Raw genomic sequence first — 18,206 nt, forward strand, 5'->3', positions numbered from 1 at the left:
TTCTGAGGAATTCCTCCCTCAGATGGGAGCTACATTCTAACTTCCAAACCTGAGTACCTAGCTGAATGCTCTCTCTCTGGGGAACATCCCTCTCGGAGATGAGCTGAAATGTGGTCCTTCCCAGTTCCACACTGCCTGCAGATACAGTTACAACCATCCTCACTAGACATGTTTGTCAGAAGTTCATGGGATGCCAGGGGCAAGCTACAGGCTTCAAGGTTGTGTCTCCAGGTGCAGTAAAGCGATATTCATGGAACATCCTGAATTATAGTGCTGTCACGTTCTCATGGCCATCAGAACACAGTTAGTAGGGGATCTCTGGGTGGCGCAGCAGTTTGGCGCCTGGCTTTGGCCCAGGACGCGATCCTGGAGAGTCGGGATCGAATCCCACATGGGGCTCCCAGATCATGAAGCCTACTTCTCCCTCTGCCTGTGTCTCTGCCTCTCTCTCTCTCTCTCTCTGTGACTATCATAAATAAATAATTTAAAAAAATAAAAATAAAAATAAAAAAAGAACGCAGTTAATAGAAAGCTGGCTTCGAGGCATGCCTCCTTTTGAAAGCTGAGCTCAGGGCAGTACCCTCCCGCATCCTGCCTGCCCGTAGTCGTAGCTCCTAACATCCTTATGTTTCATGCTTGGAGAGGTTGGGGAAATGCAAGTGGAAGCGTCAGGACTGTACTCACGTGTATCTAAGTTCAATACAGAGATTGCCAACGTCCTTGTTCAATTAGAGTGTAGCTCGGGTATACCTCGATACGATAAGTGTTTAGCAGACATCAGCCTGCAAAGCATACAAACTTCAGAGAGTTGGGCTTATGGCCTGTACCTCCCCCATCCTGACTGCCTGTACATTCTTCTTCCACAGCATGTCGTTGTATGCCGGACAATAGTCCAGTGAAAACCAAGTATCTGCCTTGTCAATTTCGCGCCTAGCGGACACCTGCCTGCAAGGCATGCACACGCCTTTGGCTTGAGCTTATGGCTTGAAACTCCCTCTTTCTGACTGCTGGTATGCTTCGCTTCCAAAGGATTTCATTCGATACGGGACGCAAGTTTTGCGAGAGGCAAATGTGTCTTAGTTCAATTCAGTGACTTCTGAGGAATTCCTCCCTCAGATGGGAGCTACACACTAACTTCCAAACCTGAGTACCAAGCTGAAAGCTCTCTCTCTGGGGAATTTCCTTCTTTGAGATGAGCTGACACGCGGTCCTTCCCAGTTCCACACTGCCTGCAGATACAGTTACAACCATCCTCACTAGACATGTTTGTCAGAAGTTCATGGGATGCCAGGGGCAAGCTACAGGCTTCAAGGTTGTGTCTCCAGGTGCAGTAAAGCGATATTCATGGAACATCCTGAATTATAGTGCTGTCACGTTCTCATGGCCATCAGAACACAGTTAGTAGGGGATCTCTGGGTGGCGCAGCAGTTTGGCGCCTGGCTTTGGCCCAGGACGTGATCCCGGAGAGTCGGGATCGAATCCCACATCGGGCTCCCAGATCATGAAGCCTACTTCTCCCTCTGCCTGTGTCTCTGCCTCTCTCTCTCTCTCTCTCTGTGACTATCATAAATAAATAATTTAAAAAAATAAAAATAAAAAAAAGAACGCAGTTAATAGAAAGCTGGCTTCGAGGCATGCCTCCTTTTGAAAGCTGAGCTCAGGGCAGTACCCTCCCGCATCCTGCCTGCCCGTAGTCGTAGCTCCTAACATCCTTATGTTTCATGCTTGGAGAGGTTGGGGAAATGCAAGTGGAAGCGTCAGGACTGTACTCACGTGTATCTAAGTTCAATACAGAGATTGCCAACGTCCTTGTTCAATTAGAGTGTAGCTCGGGTATACCTCGACACGATAAGTGTTTAGCAGACATCAGCCTGCAAAGCATACAAACTTCAGAGAGTTGGGCTTATGGCCTGTACCTCCCCCATCCTGACTGCCTGTACATTCTTCTTCCACAGCATGTCGTTGTATGCCGGACAATAGTCCAGTGAAAACCAAGTATCTGCCTTGTCAATTTCGCGCCTAGCGGACACCTGCCTGCAAGGCATGCACACGCCTTTGGCTTGAGCTTATGGCTTGAAACTCCCTCTTTCTGACTGCTGGTATGCTTCGCTTCCAAAGGATTTCATTCGATACGGGACGCAAGTTTTGCGAGAGGCAAATGTGTCTTAGTTCAATTCAGTGACTTCTGAGGAATTCCTCCCTCAGATGGGAGCTACACACTAACTTCCAAACCTGAGTACCAAGCTGAAAGCTCTCTCTCTGGGGAATTTCCTTCTTTGAGATGAGCTGACACGCGGTCCTTCCCAGTTCCACACTGCCTGCAGATACAGTTACAAACATCCTCACTAGACATGTTTGTCAGAAGCTCATGGGATGCCAGGGGCAAGCTGCCGGCTTCAAGGTTGTGTCTCCAGGTGCAGTAAAGCAGTATTCATGGAACATCCTGAATTACAATGCTGCCACCTTCTCATGGCCATCAGAACGCAGTAAGTAGGAAGCTGGCATCGAGGCATTCCTCCATTTGAAAGCTGAGCTCAATTCAGGACCCTCCCGCAAACTGCCTGCCCATAATCGTCGCTGCAAAAATCCTTAGTTTCGTGCTGGGAGAGGTTGGAGAAATGCAACTGGAAGTGTCAGGACTGTACTCACGTGTATCTGAGCTCAAAACAGCGATTGCCAACGTCCTTGTACAATTAGAGTGTAGCTCGGGTATACCTCGCTTCAATAGGTGTCTAGGAGACATCGGACTGAAAGCATACAAACTTCGAAGAGTTGAACTTATGGCCTGTACCTCCCCCATCCTGACTGCATGTACAGTCCTCTTCCACAGAATTTCGTTGTGTGCGGGACAGTAGCCCAGTGAATCCAAGTGTCCGCCTTGTCAATTTCAAGCCTAGCGGATACCTGCCTGCAAAGCATGCACACGCCTTTGGCTTGAGCTTATGGCTTGAACCTCTCTCTTGCTGACCGCCTGTATGCTTCGCTTCCAAAGGATTTCCTTAGAAACGTGACTCACGTTTTGCGAGAGCCATGTTTCCCTTAGTTCAATTCAGTGACTTCTGAGGAATTCCTACCTCAGATGGGAGCTACATACTAACTTCCAAACCTGAGTACCAAGCTGAAAGCTCTCTCTCTGGGTAATTTCCTTCTGTGAGATGAGATGACACAAGGTTCTTCCGAGTTCCACACTGCCTGTAGATGCAGTTATGAACATCCTCACTAGACATGTTTGTCAGAAGCTCATGGGATGCCAGGGCAAACTGCAGCCTTCAAGGTTGTGTCTCCAGGTGCAGTAAAGCGGTGTTCATGGAACATCCTGAATTACAAGGCTGCTACATTCTCATGGCCATCAGAACCCAGTTGGTAGAAAGCTGGCTTCGAGGCATGCCTCCATTTGAAAGCTGAGCTCAAGGCAGGACCCTCCCGCATCCTACCTGCTTGTAGTCGTATCTGCAAAAATCCTTATGTTTGGGCCTCGAGAGGTTGGAGAAATGCAAGTGGAAGTGTCAGGACTGTACTCACGTGTATCTGAGTTAAATACAGTGATTGCCAACATCCTTGTTCAATTAAAGTGTAGCTCGGGTATACCTCGCCTCGATAAGTGTCTAGCAGACATCGGCCTGCAAAGCATACACACTTCTGAGAGTTGAATTTACGCCTTGTACCGCGCACATGCTGACTGAAGATACACTTTGCTCCTATCAGGCCTAGGCTCGATGCGTGACAGAAGTTTTGTCAGAGGTTAGTGGAAGGTGCCGGCCCACATGACTAGTGTCTCCAAGCCCAATCCAGAGATATGTGAGGAACTGCTCTCTTAGATGGTGCTACATACTAAGTTCCATACATGAGAAGCTAGTTGAACACAGTGTCCAAAGGGTACTTGCTTCTGAGACTTGAACTCACCCCCAGTCCCTCACAGTTCCACACGGCCTTCAGATGGAATTTCGAACATCCTCACTAGACATGTTTGTAAGAAGCTCATAGGACACAAGGAGCTAGCTGCAGGCTTCAAATCTTGTCTCTCCAGTTGCAGTAGAGCGGTATACATGGAACATCCTGCTTACAGTGGTGCTACATTCTAAAGGCCATAACAACGCAGCTAGTAGAAAGCTGGTTTCGAGGCTAGGTTCCTTTTGAGAACTGAGCTCAGGGCAGGACCCTAACACACCCTGCCTGACTGTAGACGTAGCTGCTAACATCCTTGTGTTAGGTTATGGGAGAGGTTGTGAGAAAACCATGTGGAAGCGTCTGGCCTGAACTCACGTGTATCTGAGTTGAAAAAAGCTATTTCCAACGGCCTTCTACAATCAGATTGTAGCTATGTTCTAAATCCCATGTACAAGTGGGTAGCAGAAATCTGCCTCCCAGGCATACACACTTTTGAGAGTTGAGCTTATGGCCTGTACTTCCCACATCCTGCCTGCAGGTACACTTCACTGCTAACAGGCCTAGGCTCGATGCATGACTGAAGTGTTGTGAGAGGTAAGTGGAAAGTCCCGGCACGCAAGACTAGTGCCTCCAAGCTCAATCCAGTGATTTCCTAGTAATTCCTGTGTTAGACTAGTGCTACATACTAAGTTCCATAGGTGAGAAACTTGCTGAACGCCTTGTCCAAAAACAACTTACTTTACAAAGTTGAGCTCACACTCAGTCCTTCACGGTCCGATACTGCCTGCAGAATGAGTATCAAACATCTTCACCATAGACTTTTGTCAGAATCTTGTGAGACGCAAGTGGAACAATGCAGACCTGGAAGGTATCTCCAGGCTCAGTAGAGTGGTCATCTTGGAACTTCCTGAATTAGAATACTGCTACATTCTCACTGCCATAAGAACGCAGCTAGTTGAAAGCTGACTTCTAGCCATGCTTCCTTTTAAGAGCTGAGGTCAGGGCAGGACCGTCCTGCATCCTGACTGCCTGTAGACATAGGTCCTAGCATCTTTTTGTTAGGTTCTGGTGGAGGTTTGTGAAAAGCATGTGGAAGTGACAGGCCTGTACTCACGTGTATCTGAGTTCAATACAGCTATTGCCAACGTCCTTGTTCAATTCGAGTGTAGCTCGGTTCTAGCTCCCATCAATAAGTGTCTAGCAGACATCTGTCTGTAAAGCATACACACTTCTGAGAGTTGAACTTATGCCCTGTACCTTCCACATGCTGTCTGCAGGTACACTTCGCTCCTATCAGGCCTAGGCTCGAATCGTGACAGAAGGGTTGTGAGAGGTTAGTGGAAGGTGCTGGCCCACACGACTAGTGTCTCCAAGCCCAATCCAGAGATATGTGAGGAACTACTCTCTAGGATTGGTGCTACATACTAAGTTCCATACATGAGAAGCTTGTGGAATGCAGTGTCCAAAGGGTACTTTCTTCTGAGACTTGAGCTCACCCCCAGTCCCTCACAGTTCCACAAAGCCTTCAGATGAAATTTCGAACAGTGAGGAATAGAAGTGCTGGTCAGAAGCTCATAGGACAAAGGAGCTAGCTGTAGGCTTCAATGCTTGTGTCTCTAGGTGCAGTAGAGCGGTATACATGGAACCTCCTGACTTACAATGTAGCTACATTCTCACGGCCATAAGAACAGCAGCTAGTGGAAAGGTGCATTCGAGGCGTGCTGCTGAGGATCAGAGCCACCCGTTCCAGGTGAGGCCTAAGTGGGGCCAGAGTCACCTGGTACAGAAGAGGCCAAAGTGAGGAACAGAGTTACCAGGTCCAGGTGAGTCCCAGTGGGGAATAGAGAAACCATGTCCCCATGATGCCCAGTTAGGGACCAGAGTCACCAGGTCCAGATGAGGCCCAGGTGGGGAGCATATTCACTAGGTCCAGGTGAGGCCCAGTTGAGTACCAGAATCACCAGGTCTGGTTGAGACCTAGAGGGGTACCAGATCACCTGGTCCAGGTGACATCCAGATGGAGACCAGAGTCACCAGGTCAGGGTGAGGCCCAATGGGGTTCCAGAGTCATCAGGTCCAAGTGAGGCTCAGGTGTGGAACAGAGTAACCAGGTCCCAATGATGCCCAGGTGAGGACCAGAGTCACCAGATCTGGGTAACGCCCACATAGGATCCGAGTCACCAGTACCAGGTGAGACCAAGAAGGAGTCCACAGCAATCAGGTCCAGGTGGGGAACAAAGTCACCAGGACTGGGTGAGGCCCAGATGGGGACCAGAATCACCAGGTCCAGGTGAGGCCCAGGTGGTGACCAGAGTCACTGGGTCCGGGTAAGGACCCGGTAAGGACCAGATTCACCAGGTCCAAATGAGGCCCACGAGGGGACCTGAGTCACCAGGTATGGGGGAGGCCCAGGTGGCAACCCCACTCACCAGGTCCAGGTGAGGCCAACCTGCAGTCCATAGTCACCAGATCCAGGTCAGGCCCTGGTGGGGACCAGAGTCACCAGGTAAATGTGAGGCTAGAAGTACACCACAGTCACCAGTTCCAAGAGTGGTTCATGTGGGAACGAGAGTCACCAGGTCCAGGTGAGACCCAGGTGGGGACCACAGTCACCAGGTCCAGATTGAGGCCTAGGTGAGGGGCCCAGAGTCATCAGGGCCAGGTGAGGCCAAAGTGTGGAGCAAAGTTATCGGGTCCAGGTGAGTCACAGGTGGGGAACAGAGTAACCATGTCCCATTGATGCCCAGGTGGGACCAGAGTCACAAGTTCCACATGAGGCCTAAGTGAGGAGTAGATTCACCAGGTCCTGTTGAGGCCCAGTTGAGGACCAGAGTCCCCAGCTCTGGGTGAGGCCCAGAGGAGGACCAGCTTCACCCAGTGCAAGTGATAAACAGGTGGGGACCAGAGTCACCACGTCAGGGTGAGGCCAAGAGGGGGACGAGAGTCACTAGGTCTAGATGAGGCCCTGATGTGGAACTGAGTAACCAGGTCCCATGATACCCATGTGAGGACAGATTCACCAGGTCCAGGTGAGGTCCCTGTGGGAACCAGTCACCTCGTCCAAGTGAGGCAAGGTGGGACCACAGTCATCAGGTGTGGGTGAGGTCCAGACGGTGACCAGAGTCACCAGGTCCAGGGGAGGCCCAGGTAGAGAAGAGAGTAACCAGGTCCCAATGATGCCCATTAAGGACCAGAGTTGCCAGGTCTGGGTGAGGCCCAAATATGGATCAGGGTCGTGTTGTTCTAGGTGAGGCCAGAAGGAGACCACAAGAACGAGGTCCAGGAGAGCCCCATATGGGAACCAGAACCACCTGATCCAGGTGAGGTCCAGGTGGGACCACAGTCACAAGGTCCAGGTGAGGCCCAGGTGGCAACAAGATTCACCAAGTCCAGGTGAGACCCAGGTCGTGACCAGAGTCACCAGGTCCAGGTGAGGTCCAGGTAAGGACCAGATTCACCAGGTCCAAGTAAAGCCCAGGGGGAGACCAGAGTCACCAGGAAAGAGTGAGGCCCAGTAGGGGGACCAGAGTAACAAGTTTAGTTTTTGGCCCAGAGTGGGAACAGAGGTCCCCAGTCAAAGTTTGGCGCAGGTGTGGAATAGAGTATCCAGGTCCCAATGATGCTAGGTGAGGACCAGAGTCACTAGGGCCATGCAGGGCCCAGATGGGGATCAGAATCACCAGGTCCTGGTGAGGCATAGCAGGAGACCACAGTCACCAGTATACGGTGATACCCATGTGGGAACAAGAGCCACTGTATCCAGCTGAGTCCCAGGTCCATGTGAGGCCCACGTGAGGACCAGATTCATCAGGTCGAATTGAGGCATAGCTGGGGCAGGTCTGGGTGAGGCCTAGGTGGGGAAAGATTCAGCAGGTCTGAGTTAGATCAACGTGGGGACGAGAGTCACCAGGTCCAGTGAGGCCAAAATGAGGACCCGTGTCACCAGTTCCAGGTGAGGTCCATGTTGGAAAGAGAGTCACCAGCTTCAGGAGAGGTCCAAATGGGGACCAGAGTCACAATATCCAGGTGAAGGCCAGGTGGGGACCAGAGTCACCAAGTCCAGATGAGGCCCAGGAGAGGACCAGAGTTACAGTTACACGTGAGGCCCAGGTGCGGACCAGAGTCACCAGATCCAGGTGAAGCACAGGTGGGGAAAAGATTCACTAAGTCCACTGAGGCCCATGTGAGGACCAGATTCATCAGGTCGAATTCAGGCATAGCTGGGGACAAGAGTCACCAGGTCTGGGTGAGGCCTAGGTGGGGACAAGATTCAGCAGGCATGAGTTAGGTCAAAGTGGGGACGAGAGACACCAGGTCCAGGTCAGGCCAAACTGAGGACCAGAGTCACCAGATCCAGGTGAGGTCCATGTTGGAAAGAGAGTCAGAAGGTCCAGGAGAGGTCCAGGTGGGGACCAGAGTCACCAGATCCAGGTGAAGTCCAGGTGGGGACCAGAGTCACCAGATCCAGGTGAAGCCCAGGTGGGGACCAGAGTCACTAGGTCCAGATGAGGCCCAGGTGAGGACCAGAGTTACCAGGTACACGTGAGGCCCCGGTGGGGATCAGAGGCAACAGGTCCATGTGAGGTCGGCTTGGGGACCATGGTCAACAGGTCTACTTGAGGCCCAGGTGTGGAACACAGTAACCAGGTCCAGGTGAGTCCCCGGTGGTGACAAGAGTCACCACGTCCAGGTGAGGCCCAGGTGGAGACCAGGATCACCAGGTACAGAGGAGGCCCTTGAAAGAACCAGAGTCAACAGTTCGAGGTCAGGCGCAGGTGGCAACCAGGGTCAGCAGGTCCAAGTCAGGCCAAAGTAGGGTTCACAGTCACTAGGGCACGGTGAGACCCAGAGGGGGACCAGAGTCACCTGGTCCAGGTGAGGTCCAGTTGTGGAACACAGTCACCGGGTCCCAATTTTGCCCAGTTGAGGACCATGGTCAACAGGGCCAGGTGAGGCCCAGATGGGGACCGGAGTCCCCAAATCCAGGTGAAGCCCAGGTGGGGATCACAGTCACCAGATCCAGGGTAGTCTCAGGTGCAGACCAGAATCACCAGGTCCAGGTGAGGTGCAGGTAGCAACTACACTCACCAGGTCCCGGTGAGGCCCTGGTGGGGACCAGAGTCACGAGGTACATGAGAAGCTAGAAACACTGCAGCCACCAGGTCCACATGATGTCCATGTGGGAACGAGAATCACCAGTTACAGGTGAGGACCAGGTGGGGATCCGACTCACCATGTCCAGGTGAGACCCAGGTGGGAACCAGTGTCACCATGTCCAGGTGTGGCCCAGGTGAAGACCAGAGTTAATAGATCTGGCTGGGTCACTGTTAGTGAACAGTGTAACCATATCCTGATGCTACCCAGGTGGGTACCAGAGACACCAGGCCCTGGTGAGACCCAGATGGGACCAGAGACATGAGGTCCAGGTGTGGTCCCGATGGGAAACACAGTCAGCAGGTCAGGTGAGGCCATGCTTAGGATCAGAGTCACCAGTTACAGGTGAGGCCCAGGTGGAGCCAGAGTCACCTGGTACAGAAGAGGCCAAAGTCAGGACCAGAGTTACCAGGATCAGGTCAGTCCCAGTGGGGAATAGAGAAACCATGTCCCCATGATGCCCAGGTAGAACCAGAGTCACCAGGTCCAGATGAGGCACAGGTGGGGAGCATATTCACTAGGTCCCGGTGAGGCCCAGTTGAGGACCAGAGTCACCAGGTCTAATTGAGGCCTAGAGGGGTACCAGATTCACCTGGTCCTGGTGACATCCAGATGGGGACCAGAGTCACCACGTCAGGGTGAGGCCCAGAGGGAGATGTGAATCACTAGATCCAGGTGAGGCCCCGATGTGGAACTGAGAAACCAGGTCCAATAATGCCCATGTGAGGACCAGAGTCACCAGGTCCAGGAGAGTTCCTTGTGGGAACCAGTCACCTCGTCCAGGTGAGTCCAGGTGGGACCATAGTAACCAGGTCAGGGTGAGGTCCAGAGGGGGACCAGAGTCACCAGGTCCAGGTGAGGCCCAGGTATATAAGAGAGTATCCAGTTCCCAATGATGCCCAGGTAAGGACCAGAGTCACCAGGTCCAGGTGAGGCCCAAATATGGATCAGAGTCATTTTGTTCCAGGTGAGGCCAGAAGGAGACCACAGGAACCAGGTCCAGGAGAGCCCCATATGGGAACCAGAGCCCAGGTGAGGTCCAGGGGGGACCAACGTCACAAGGTCCATGTGATGCCCAGATGGCAACAAGATTCACCAAGTCCAGGTGACACCAAGATGGTGATCAGAGTCACCAAATCCAGATGAGGCCCAGGTGGGGACCACAGTCACCAGATCCAGGGTAGGATCAGGCAAGGACCAGATTCACAAGGTCCAAGTGAAGCCCAGGGTGGGACCAGAGTCCCCAGGTAAGGGTGAGGCCCAGAAAGGTAACCAGAGTAACCAGTTTAGTTTGAGGCCCAGAGTGGGACCAGAGGTCCCCGTTCAAATGAGGCCCAGGTGTCGAATAGAGTATCCAGGTCCCAGTGAAGCCTAGGTGAGGACCAGAGCCACTAGGGCCATGCAAGACCCAGATGGGGATCAGAATCACCAGGTCCTGTTGATGCATAGGAGGAGACCACAGTCACCAGAATCAGGTGAGCCCCATGTGGGAACCAGAGCCACTATATCCAGCTGAGTCCCAGGTCCCGATAAGGCCCACGTGAGGACCAGATTCATCAGGTCGAATTGAGGCATACCTGGGGACAAGAGTCACCAGGTCTGGGTGAGGCCTCAGTAGGGACAAGATTCACCAGTTCTGTGTTTGGTCAAAGTGGGGACGAGAGTCACCAGGTCTAGGTGAGGCCAAACTGAGGACCAAAATCACCAGATCCAGGTGAGTTCCATGTTGGAAAGAGTGTCACCAGGTCTAGGAGAGGCCCAGGAGGGGACCAGAGTCACTACATCCAGGTGAAGCACAGGTGGGGAAGAGATTCACCACGTCCACGTGAGGACCACGTGAGGACCAGATTCATCAGGTCGAATTGAGTCATAGCTCGGGACAAGAGTCACCAGCTACGGGTGAGACCTAGGTGGGGACACGATTCACCAGATCTCAGTTAGGTCAAAGTGGGGATGAGAGTCACCAGGTCCAGGTGAGGGAAACCTGAGGACCAGAGTCACCAGAACAAGGTGAGGTCCATGTTGGAAAGCGAGTCACCAGTTCCAGGAGAGGTCCATGTGGGGAGCAGAGTCACAAGATCCATGTGCAGCCAGGTGGGGAACAGAGTCACCAGGTCCAGATGAGGCCCAGTGAGAACCACAGTTACCAGGTACACGTGAAGACCAGGTGGGGACCAGAGGCAACAGGTCCATGTGAGGCCCAGGTGAGGACCAGAGATACCAGGTACAAGTGACGCCCAGGTGGAGACCAGAGGCAACATGTGTGGAACAACGTCCATGTGGGGACGGCTGGGGTCCATGGTCAACAGGTCTAGGTGAGGCCCATGTGTGGAACACAGTAACCAGGTCCAGGTGAGTCCCAGGTGGTGACAACAGTCACCACGTCCAGGTGAGGCTCAGGTGGACCAGGATCACAGGGGAGGCCCTTGAAAGAACCAGAGTCAAAAGTTCGATAGAGGTGCATGTGGCAACCACACTCACCAGGTCCCGGTGAGGCCCTGGTGGGGACCAGAGTCACCAGGTACATGAGAAGCTAGAAACATTGCAGCCACCAGGTCCACATGAGTTCCATGTGGAACGAGACTCACCAGTTACAGGCGAGGCCCAGGAGGGGATCAGACTCACCAGGTCCAGGTGAGACCCAGGTAGGAACCAGTGTCACCATGTCCAGGTGTGGCCCAGGTGAAGACCAGAGTTAACAGGTCCAGGTGTGTCGGTATTAGGGAACAGTGTAACCATGTCCTGATGCTACACAGGTGGTTATCAGAGGCACCAGGTCCAGGTGAGGCCCAGGTGGGGACCAGAGACATGTGATCCAGGTGAGGTCCCGGTGGGAACTACAGTCACCAGGTCAGGTGAGGACATGCTGAGGATTAGAGCCACCAGTTCCAGGTGAGGCCCAGGTGTGGCCAGAGTCACCTGGTACAGAAGAGGACAAAGTGAGGACTAGAGTTACCATGTCCAGGTGAGTCCCAGTGGGGAATAGAGTACCATGTCCCGATGATGCCCAGGAAGGAAACAGAGTCACTAGGTCCAGATGAGGCCCAGCTGGAGACCACAGCCACAAGGTCCAGATTTAGGCCTAGGTGGGGGACCAGAGTCATCAGGGCCAGGTGAGGCCAAAGTGTGGAACAAAGTTATCAGGTCCAGGTGAGTCCCAGGTGGGAACCAGTCACCTCGCCCAGGTGAGGCCCACAAGAGTAGTGCCTCCAAGCTCAATCCCACGAGTTCCTAGTAATTCCTGTCTTAGACTGGTGCTACATACTAAATTCCATACTAGCTAATTGAACCCTGCATCCAAAGGCAACTTACATCCGAGAGTTGGGCTCACACGCAGTCCCTCACAGTTCCACACTGACTGCAGAATGTGTTTCCAACGTCTTCACCAGAGACGCTTATCAGAATCTTATGAGACGCAAGTGGAATAATGCAGGCCTGGAAGTTGTCTCCAGGTGGAGTAGAGTGGTATACTTGGAACCTCCTGAGTTAGAATACTGCTGCGTTCTCAGGGCCAGAAGAATGCAGCTAGTTGAAAGCTGGCTTCTAAACATGCTTCCTTGTGAGAGTTGAGGTAAGGGTGGGACCCTCTCGCAACGTGACTGCCTGTAGACATAGGTCCTAACATCCTTATGTTAGGTGCTGGAAGAGGTTGTGAAAAGCATGTAGACGTTTCAGGCTTGTAGTCACGTGTAACTGAGTTCAATACAGCGATTTCCAACAGCCTTGTTCAATTGAAGTGTAGCTAGGTTCTAACTCCCATAAAAGAGTGGCTAGCAGATATCTGCCTGCAAAGCATACACGCTTCTCAGAGTTGAGCTTATGGCCTGTACCTTCCCCATCCTCACTGCCTGTACGATCCACTTTCACAGGATTTTGTTGTAAGCGGGAGAGTGGCGGAGTGAGAACCAAGTGAGAGCCTCGTCAATTTCGCGCCTAGCGGACACCTGCCTGCAAGGCATGCACTCTCCTTTGAATTGAGCTTATGGCTTGTACCCCGCACATGCTGACCGCCTGTACACTGTACTTCCAAAGGATTTCGTTCGATACAGGACACAAGTTTTGCGAGAGGCAAGTGTCTCTTAGTTCAATCCAGCGACTTCCGAGGAATTCCTCCCTCAGATGGGAGCTACATACTAACTTCCAAACCGGAGTACCTAGCTGAAAGCTCACTCTCTGGGGAATTTCCTTCTGTGAGATGAACTGACACGCGGTCCTTCCCAGTTCCACACTGCCTGAAGATGCAGATACGAACATCCTCACTAGACATGTTTGTCAGAATCTCATAGGATGCAAGGGCCAGCTGCAGGCTTCAATGGTTGTGTATCCAGGTGCAGTAGAGCGGTAGTCATGGAACGTCCCACCTTACAATGCTGCTATGTTCTCATGGCCATCAGAACGAGCTAGTAGAAAGCTGGCTTCTAGGCATGCTTCCTTTGAGAGCTGAGCTCAGGGCAGGACTCTCCCACAACCTGCCTGCCCGTAGACGTAACTGCTAATATCCTTATGTTAGGTGCTGGGAGAGGACGGCGAAATGCATGTGGAAGTGTCAGGCCTGTATTCCCAATTATCTGAGTTGAATACAGCGATTTCAAATGGCCTTCTTCAGAGTGTAGCTAGTTTCTAACTCCCATGTACGAGTGGGTAGCAGACATCTGTCTCCCAGGCGTACACACTTTTGAGAGTTGAGCTTATGTCCTGTATTTCCCACATCCTGCCTGCAGGTACACTTCACTGCTAACAGGCCTAGGCTCGATGCATGACTGAAGTGTTGTGAGAGGTAAGTGGAAAGTCCCGGCACAGAAGACTAGTGCCTCCAAGCTCAATCCAGCGATTTCCTAGTAATTCCTGTGTTAGACTGGTGCTACATACTATGTTCCATAGGTGAGAAGCTTGCTGAACACCTTGTCCAAAAGCAACTTACTTTACAAAGTTGAGCTCGCACTCAGTCCCTCATGGTCCGATACTGCCTGCAGAATGAGTATCAAACATCTTCACCATAGACTTTTGTCAGAATCTTGTGAGACGCAAGTGGAACAATGCAGACCTGGAAGGTATCTCCAGGCTCAGTAGAGTGGTCATCTTGGAACTTCCTGAATTAGAATTCTGCTACATTCTCACTGCCATAAGAACGCAGCTAGTTGAAAGCTGACTTCTAGCCATGCTTCCTTTTAAGAGCTGAGGTCAGGGCAGGACCGTCCTGCATCCTGACTGCCTGTAGACATAGGTCCTAGCATCTTTATGTTAGGTGCTGGAAGAGGTTGTGTGAAAAGCATGTGGAAGTGACAGGCCTGTACTCACGTGTATGTGAGTTCAATACAGCTATTGCCAACGTCCTTGTTCAATTAAAGTGTACCTCGGTTCTAGGTTCCATCAATAAGTGTCTAGCAGACATCTGTCTGTAAAGCATACACACTTCTGAGAGTTGAACTTGTGCCTTGTACCTCCCACATGCTGACTGCAGATACACTTCGCTCCTATCAGGCCTAGGCTCGAATCGTGACAGAAGGGTTGTGAGAGGTTAGTGGAAGGTGCCTGCTGACACGACTAGTGTCTCCAAGCCCAATCCAGAGATATGTGAAGAACTGCTCTCTAGGATTGGTGCCAGATACTAAGTTCCATACATGAGAAGCTAGTGGAATGCAGTGTCCAAAGGGTACTTTCTTCTGAGATTTGAGCTCACCCCCAGTCCCTCACAGTTCCACATGGCCTTCAGATGAAATTTCGAACATCCTCACTAGACGTGTTCGTCAGAAGCTCATAGGACAAAAGGAGCTACCTGTAGGCTTCAATGCTTGTGAAGTACTTCTACTTCTTGTGAAGTAGAGTGGTATACATGGAACCTCCTGACTTACAATGTAGCTACATTCTCACAGCCTTTAGAACGCAGATAGCGGAAAGGTGCATTCGAGGCATGCTGATGAGGATCAGAGTCACCCGGTCCAGGTGAGGCCCAGGTGGGGCCGGAGTCACCTGGTACAGAAGAGGCCAAAGTGAGGACCAGATTTACCAGGTCCAGGTGAGGCCAACCTACAGGCCATGCAGAGGAACCATGTCCCGATGATGCCCAGGTAGTTACTAGAGTCACCAGGTCCAGATGAGGCCCAGGTGGGGAGCATATTCACTAGGTCCAGGTGAGCCCCAGTTGAGGACCAGAGTCACCAGGTCTGGTTGAGGCCTAGAGGGGTACCAGAATCACCTGGTCCTGGTGACATCCAGATGGGGACCAGAGTCACCAATCACGGTGAGCCCCAGAGGGGGTCCAGAGTCATCATATCCAGGTGAGGCTCAGGTGTGGAACAGAGTAACCAGGTACCAATGATGCTGAGGTGAGGACCAGAGTCACCAGATCTGGGTGATGCCCAAATCGAATCAGAGTCACCAGTTCCAGGTGAGGCCAAGAAGGAGTCCACAGCAATCAGGTCCAGGTGGGGAACAAAGCCACCAGGACTGTGTGATGCCCAGATGGGGACCAGATTCACTAGGTCCAGGTGAGGCCCAGGTGGTGACCAGAGTCACCGGGTCCAGGTGAGGACCAGGTAAGGACCAGATTCACCAGGTCCAAGAGGCCCACGTGGGGACCTGACTCACCAGGTTTGGGGGAGGCCCAGGTGTCAACCTCACTCACCAGGTCCAGGTGAGGCCAACCTGCAGGCCATAGTCACCAGATCCAGGTCAGGCACTGGTGGGGACCGGAGTCACCAGGTAAATGTGAGGCTAGAAGGACACCACAGTCACCAGGTCCAGGTGTGGTTCATGTGGGAACGAGAGTCACCAGGTCCAGGTGAGACCCAGGTGGGGACCACAGTCACCAGGTCCAGATTGAGGCCTAGTTGGGATGCCCAGAGACATCAGGGCCACGTGAGGCGAAAGTGTGGATCAAAGTTATCAGGTCCAGGTGTGTCCCAGGTGGGGAACAGAGTAACCATATCCCATTGATGCCGAGGTGGGACCAGAGTCACAAGGTCCAGACGAGGCCTAAGTGAGGAGTAGATTCACCAGGTCCTGTTGAGATCCAGTTAAGGACCAGAGTCCCCAGCTCCAGTTAAGGCCCAGAGGAGGACCAGCTTCACCCAGTGCAAGTGATAAACAGGTGGGGACCAGAGTCAACACGTCAGGGTGAGGCCAAGAGGGATCGAGAGTCCCTAGGTCCAGATGAGGCCCCGATGTGGAACTGAGTAACCAGGTCCCATGATGCCCATGTGAGGCCCAGAGTCACCAGTCCAGGTGAGGTCCCTGTGGGAACCAGTCACCTCCTCCAGGTGAGGCCCAGGTGGGACTACAGTCACCAAGTCAAGGTGAGGTCCAGAGGGTGACCAGAGTCACCAGGTCCAGGGGAGGCCCAGGTAGAGAAGAGAGTAACCAGGTCCCAATGATGCCCAGGTAAGGACCAGAGTCACCAGGTCCAGGTGAGGCCCAAATATGAATCAGGGTCGTGATGTTCCATTTGAGGCCAAAGGAGACCACAGGAACGAAGTCCAGGAGAGACCCATATGGGAACCAGAACCACCAGATCCAGGGCAGATCCAGGTGGGGACCACAGTCACAAGGTCCAGGTGAGGCCCAGGTGGCAACAAGATTCACCAAGTCCAGGTGAGACCCAGGTGGTGACCAGAGTCACCAGGTGCAGGTGACGACCTGGTAATGACCAGATTCACCAGGTCCAAGTGAAGCCCAGGGAGGGACAAGAGTCACCAGGTAAGGGTGAGGCCCAAAAAGGGAACCAAAGTAAGCAGTTTAGATTGAGGCCCAGAGTTTGACCATAGGTCCCCGGTCAAAGTGAGGCCCAGGTGTGGAATACAGTATCCAGGTCGCAATGCTGCCTAGGTGAGGACCAGAGTCACTAGGACCATGGAAGTCCCAGATGGTGATCAGAATCACCAGGTCCCGGTGAGGCATAGAAGGAGACCACAGTCACCAGTATACGGTGATCCCCATGTGGGAACCAGAGCCACTGTATCCAGCTGAGTCCCAGGTCCATGTGAGGCCCACGTGAGGACCAGATTCATCAGGTTGAATTGAGGCATAGCTGGGGACAAGAGTCACCAGGTCAGGGTGAGGCCTAGGTGGGGAATGACTCACCAGGTCTGTGTTAGGTCACAGTGGGGACTAGATTCACCACGTCCAGATGAGGCCATACTGAGGACCAGAGTCACCAGATCCAGGTGAGGTCCATGTTGGAAAGAGAGTCACCAGGTCCAGGAGAGGTCCAGGTGGGGACCAGCGTCACCGGATCCAGGTGGAGCAGTGGGGACCAGAGTCACCAGGTCCACATGAGGCCCAGGTATGGATCAGAGTTACCAGGTACACGTGAGGCCCAGGTGGGAACCAGAGGCAACAGGTCCATGTGAGACTGGCTGGGGACCATGGTCAACAGGTCTATGTGAGGCCCAGGTGTGGAACATTGTAACCAGGTCCAGGTGAGTCCCAGGTGGTAACAACTGTCACCAGGTCCAGGTGAAACCCAGATGGGAACCAGGATCACCTGGTACACGGTAGGCCCTTGAAAGAACCAGAGTCAACAGTTCGAGGTGAAGTGCAGGTGTCAACCAGAGTCAGCATGACCAAGTCAGTCCTATGTGGGGTTCACAGTCACCCGGGCAGGGTGAGATCCAGAGGGGGACCAGAGTCACCTGGTCCAGGTGAGGTCCAGTTGTGGAACAGTGTAACCGGGTCCCAATTATGCCCAGTTGAGGACCATGGTCAACAGGGCCAGGTGAGGCCCAGATGGGGATCAGAGTCACCAGATCCAAGTGAGACCCAGGTGGAGACCACACTCACCAGATCCAGGGTAGTCTCAGGTGCAGACCAGAATCACCAGGTCCAGATGAGTCCCAGGTTGGTACCATATTCACTAGGTACAGGTGAGGCCCAGTTGAGGACCAGAGTCACCAGGTCTTTTTGAGGCCTAGAGAGGTACCAGAATCACCTGGTCTGGTGACATCGACATGGGGACCAGAGTCACCTGGTCAGGGTGAGGCGAAGATAGGTTCCAGAGTCAAAATGTCCAGGTGAGACTCAGGGGTGGGACAGAGTAACCAGGTCACAATGATGCCCAGGTGAGTACCAGAGTCACCAGGTCTGGGTGAGGCCCAGAAAGGATCAGATTCACCAGTTCCAGGTGAGGCCAAGAAGGAGTCCAAAGCAATCAGGTCCAGGTGGGGAAC

Source organism: Canis lupus, chromosome 19 (assembly GCF_003254725.2).
Source record: "Canis lupus dingo isolate Sandy chromosome 19, ASM325472v2, whole genome shotgun sequence".
NCBI classification, from domain to species: domain Eukaryota; kingdom Metazoa; phylum Chordata; class Mammalia; order Carnivora; family Canidae; genus Canis; species Canis lupus.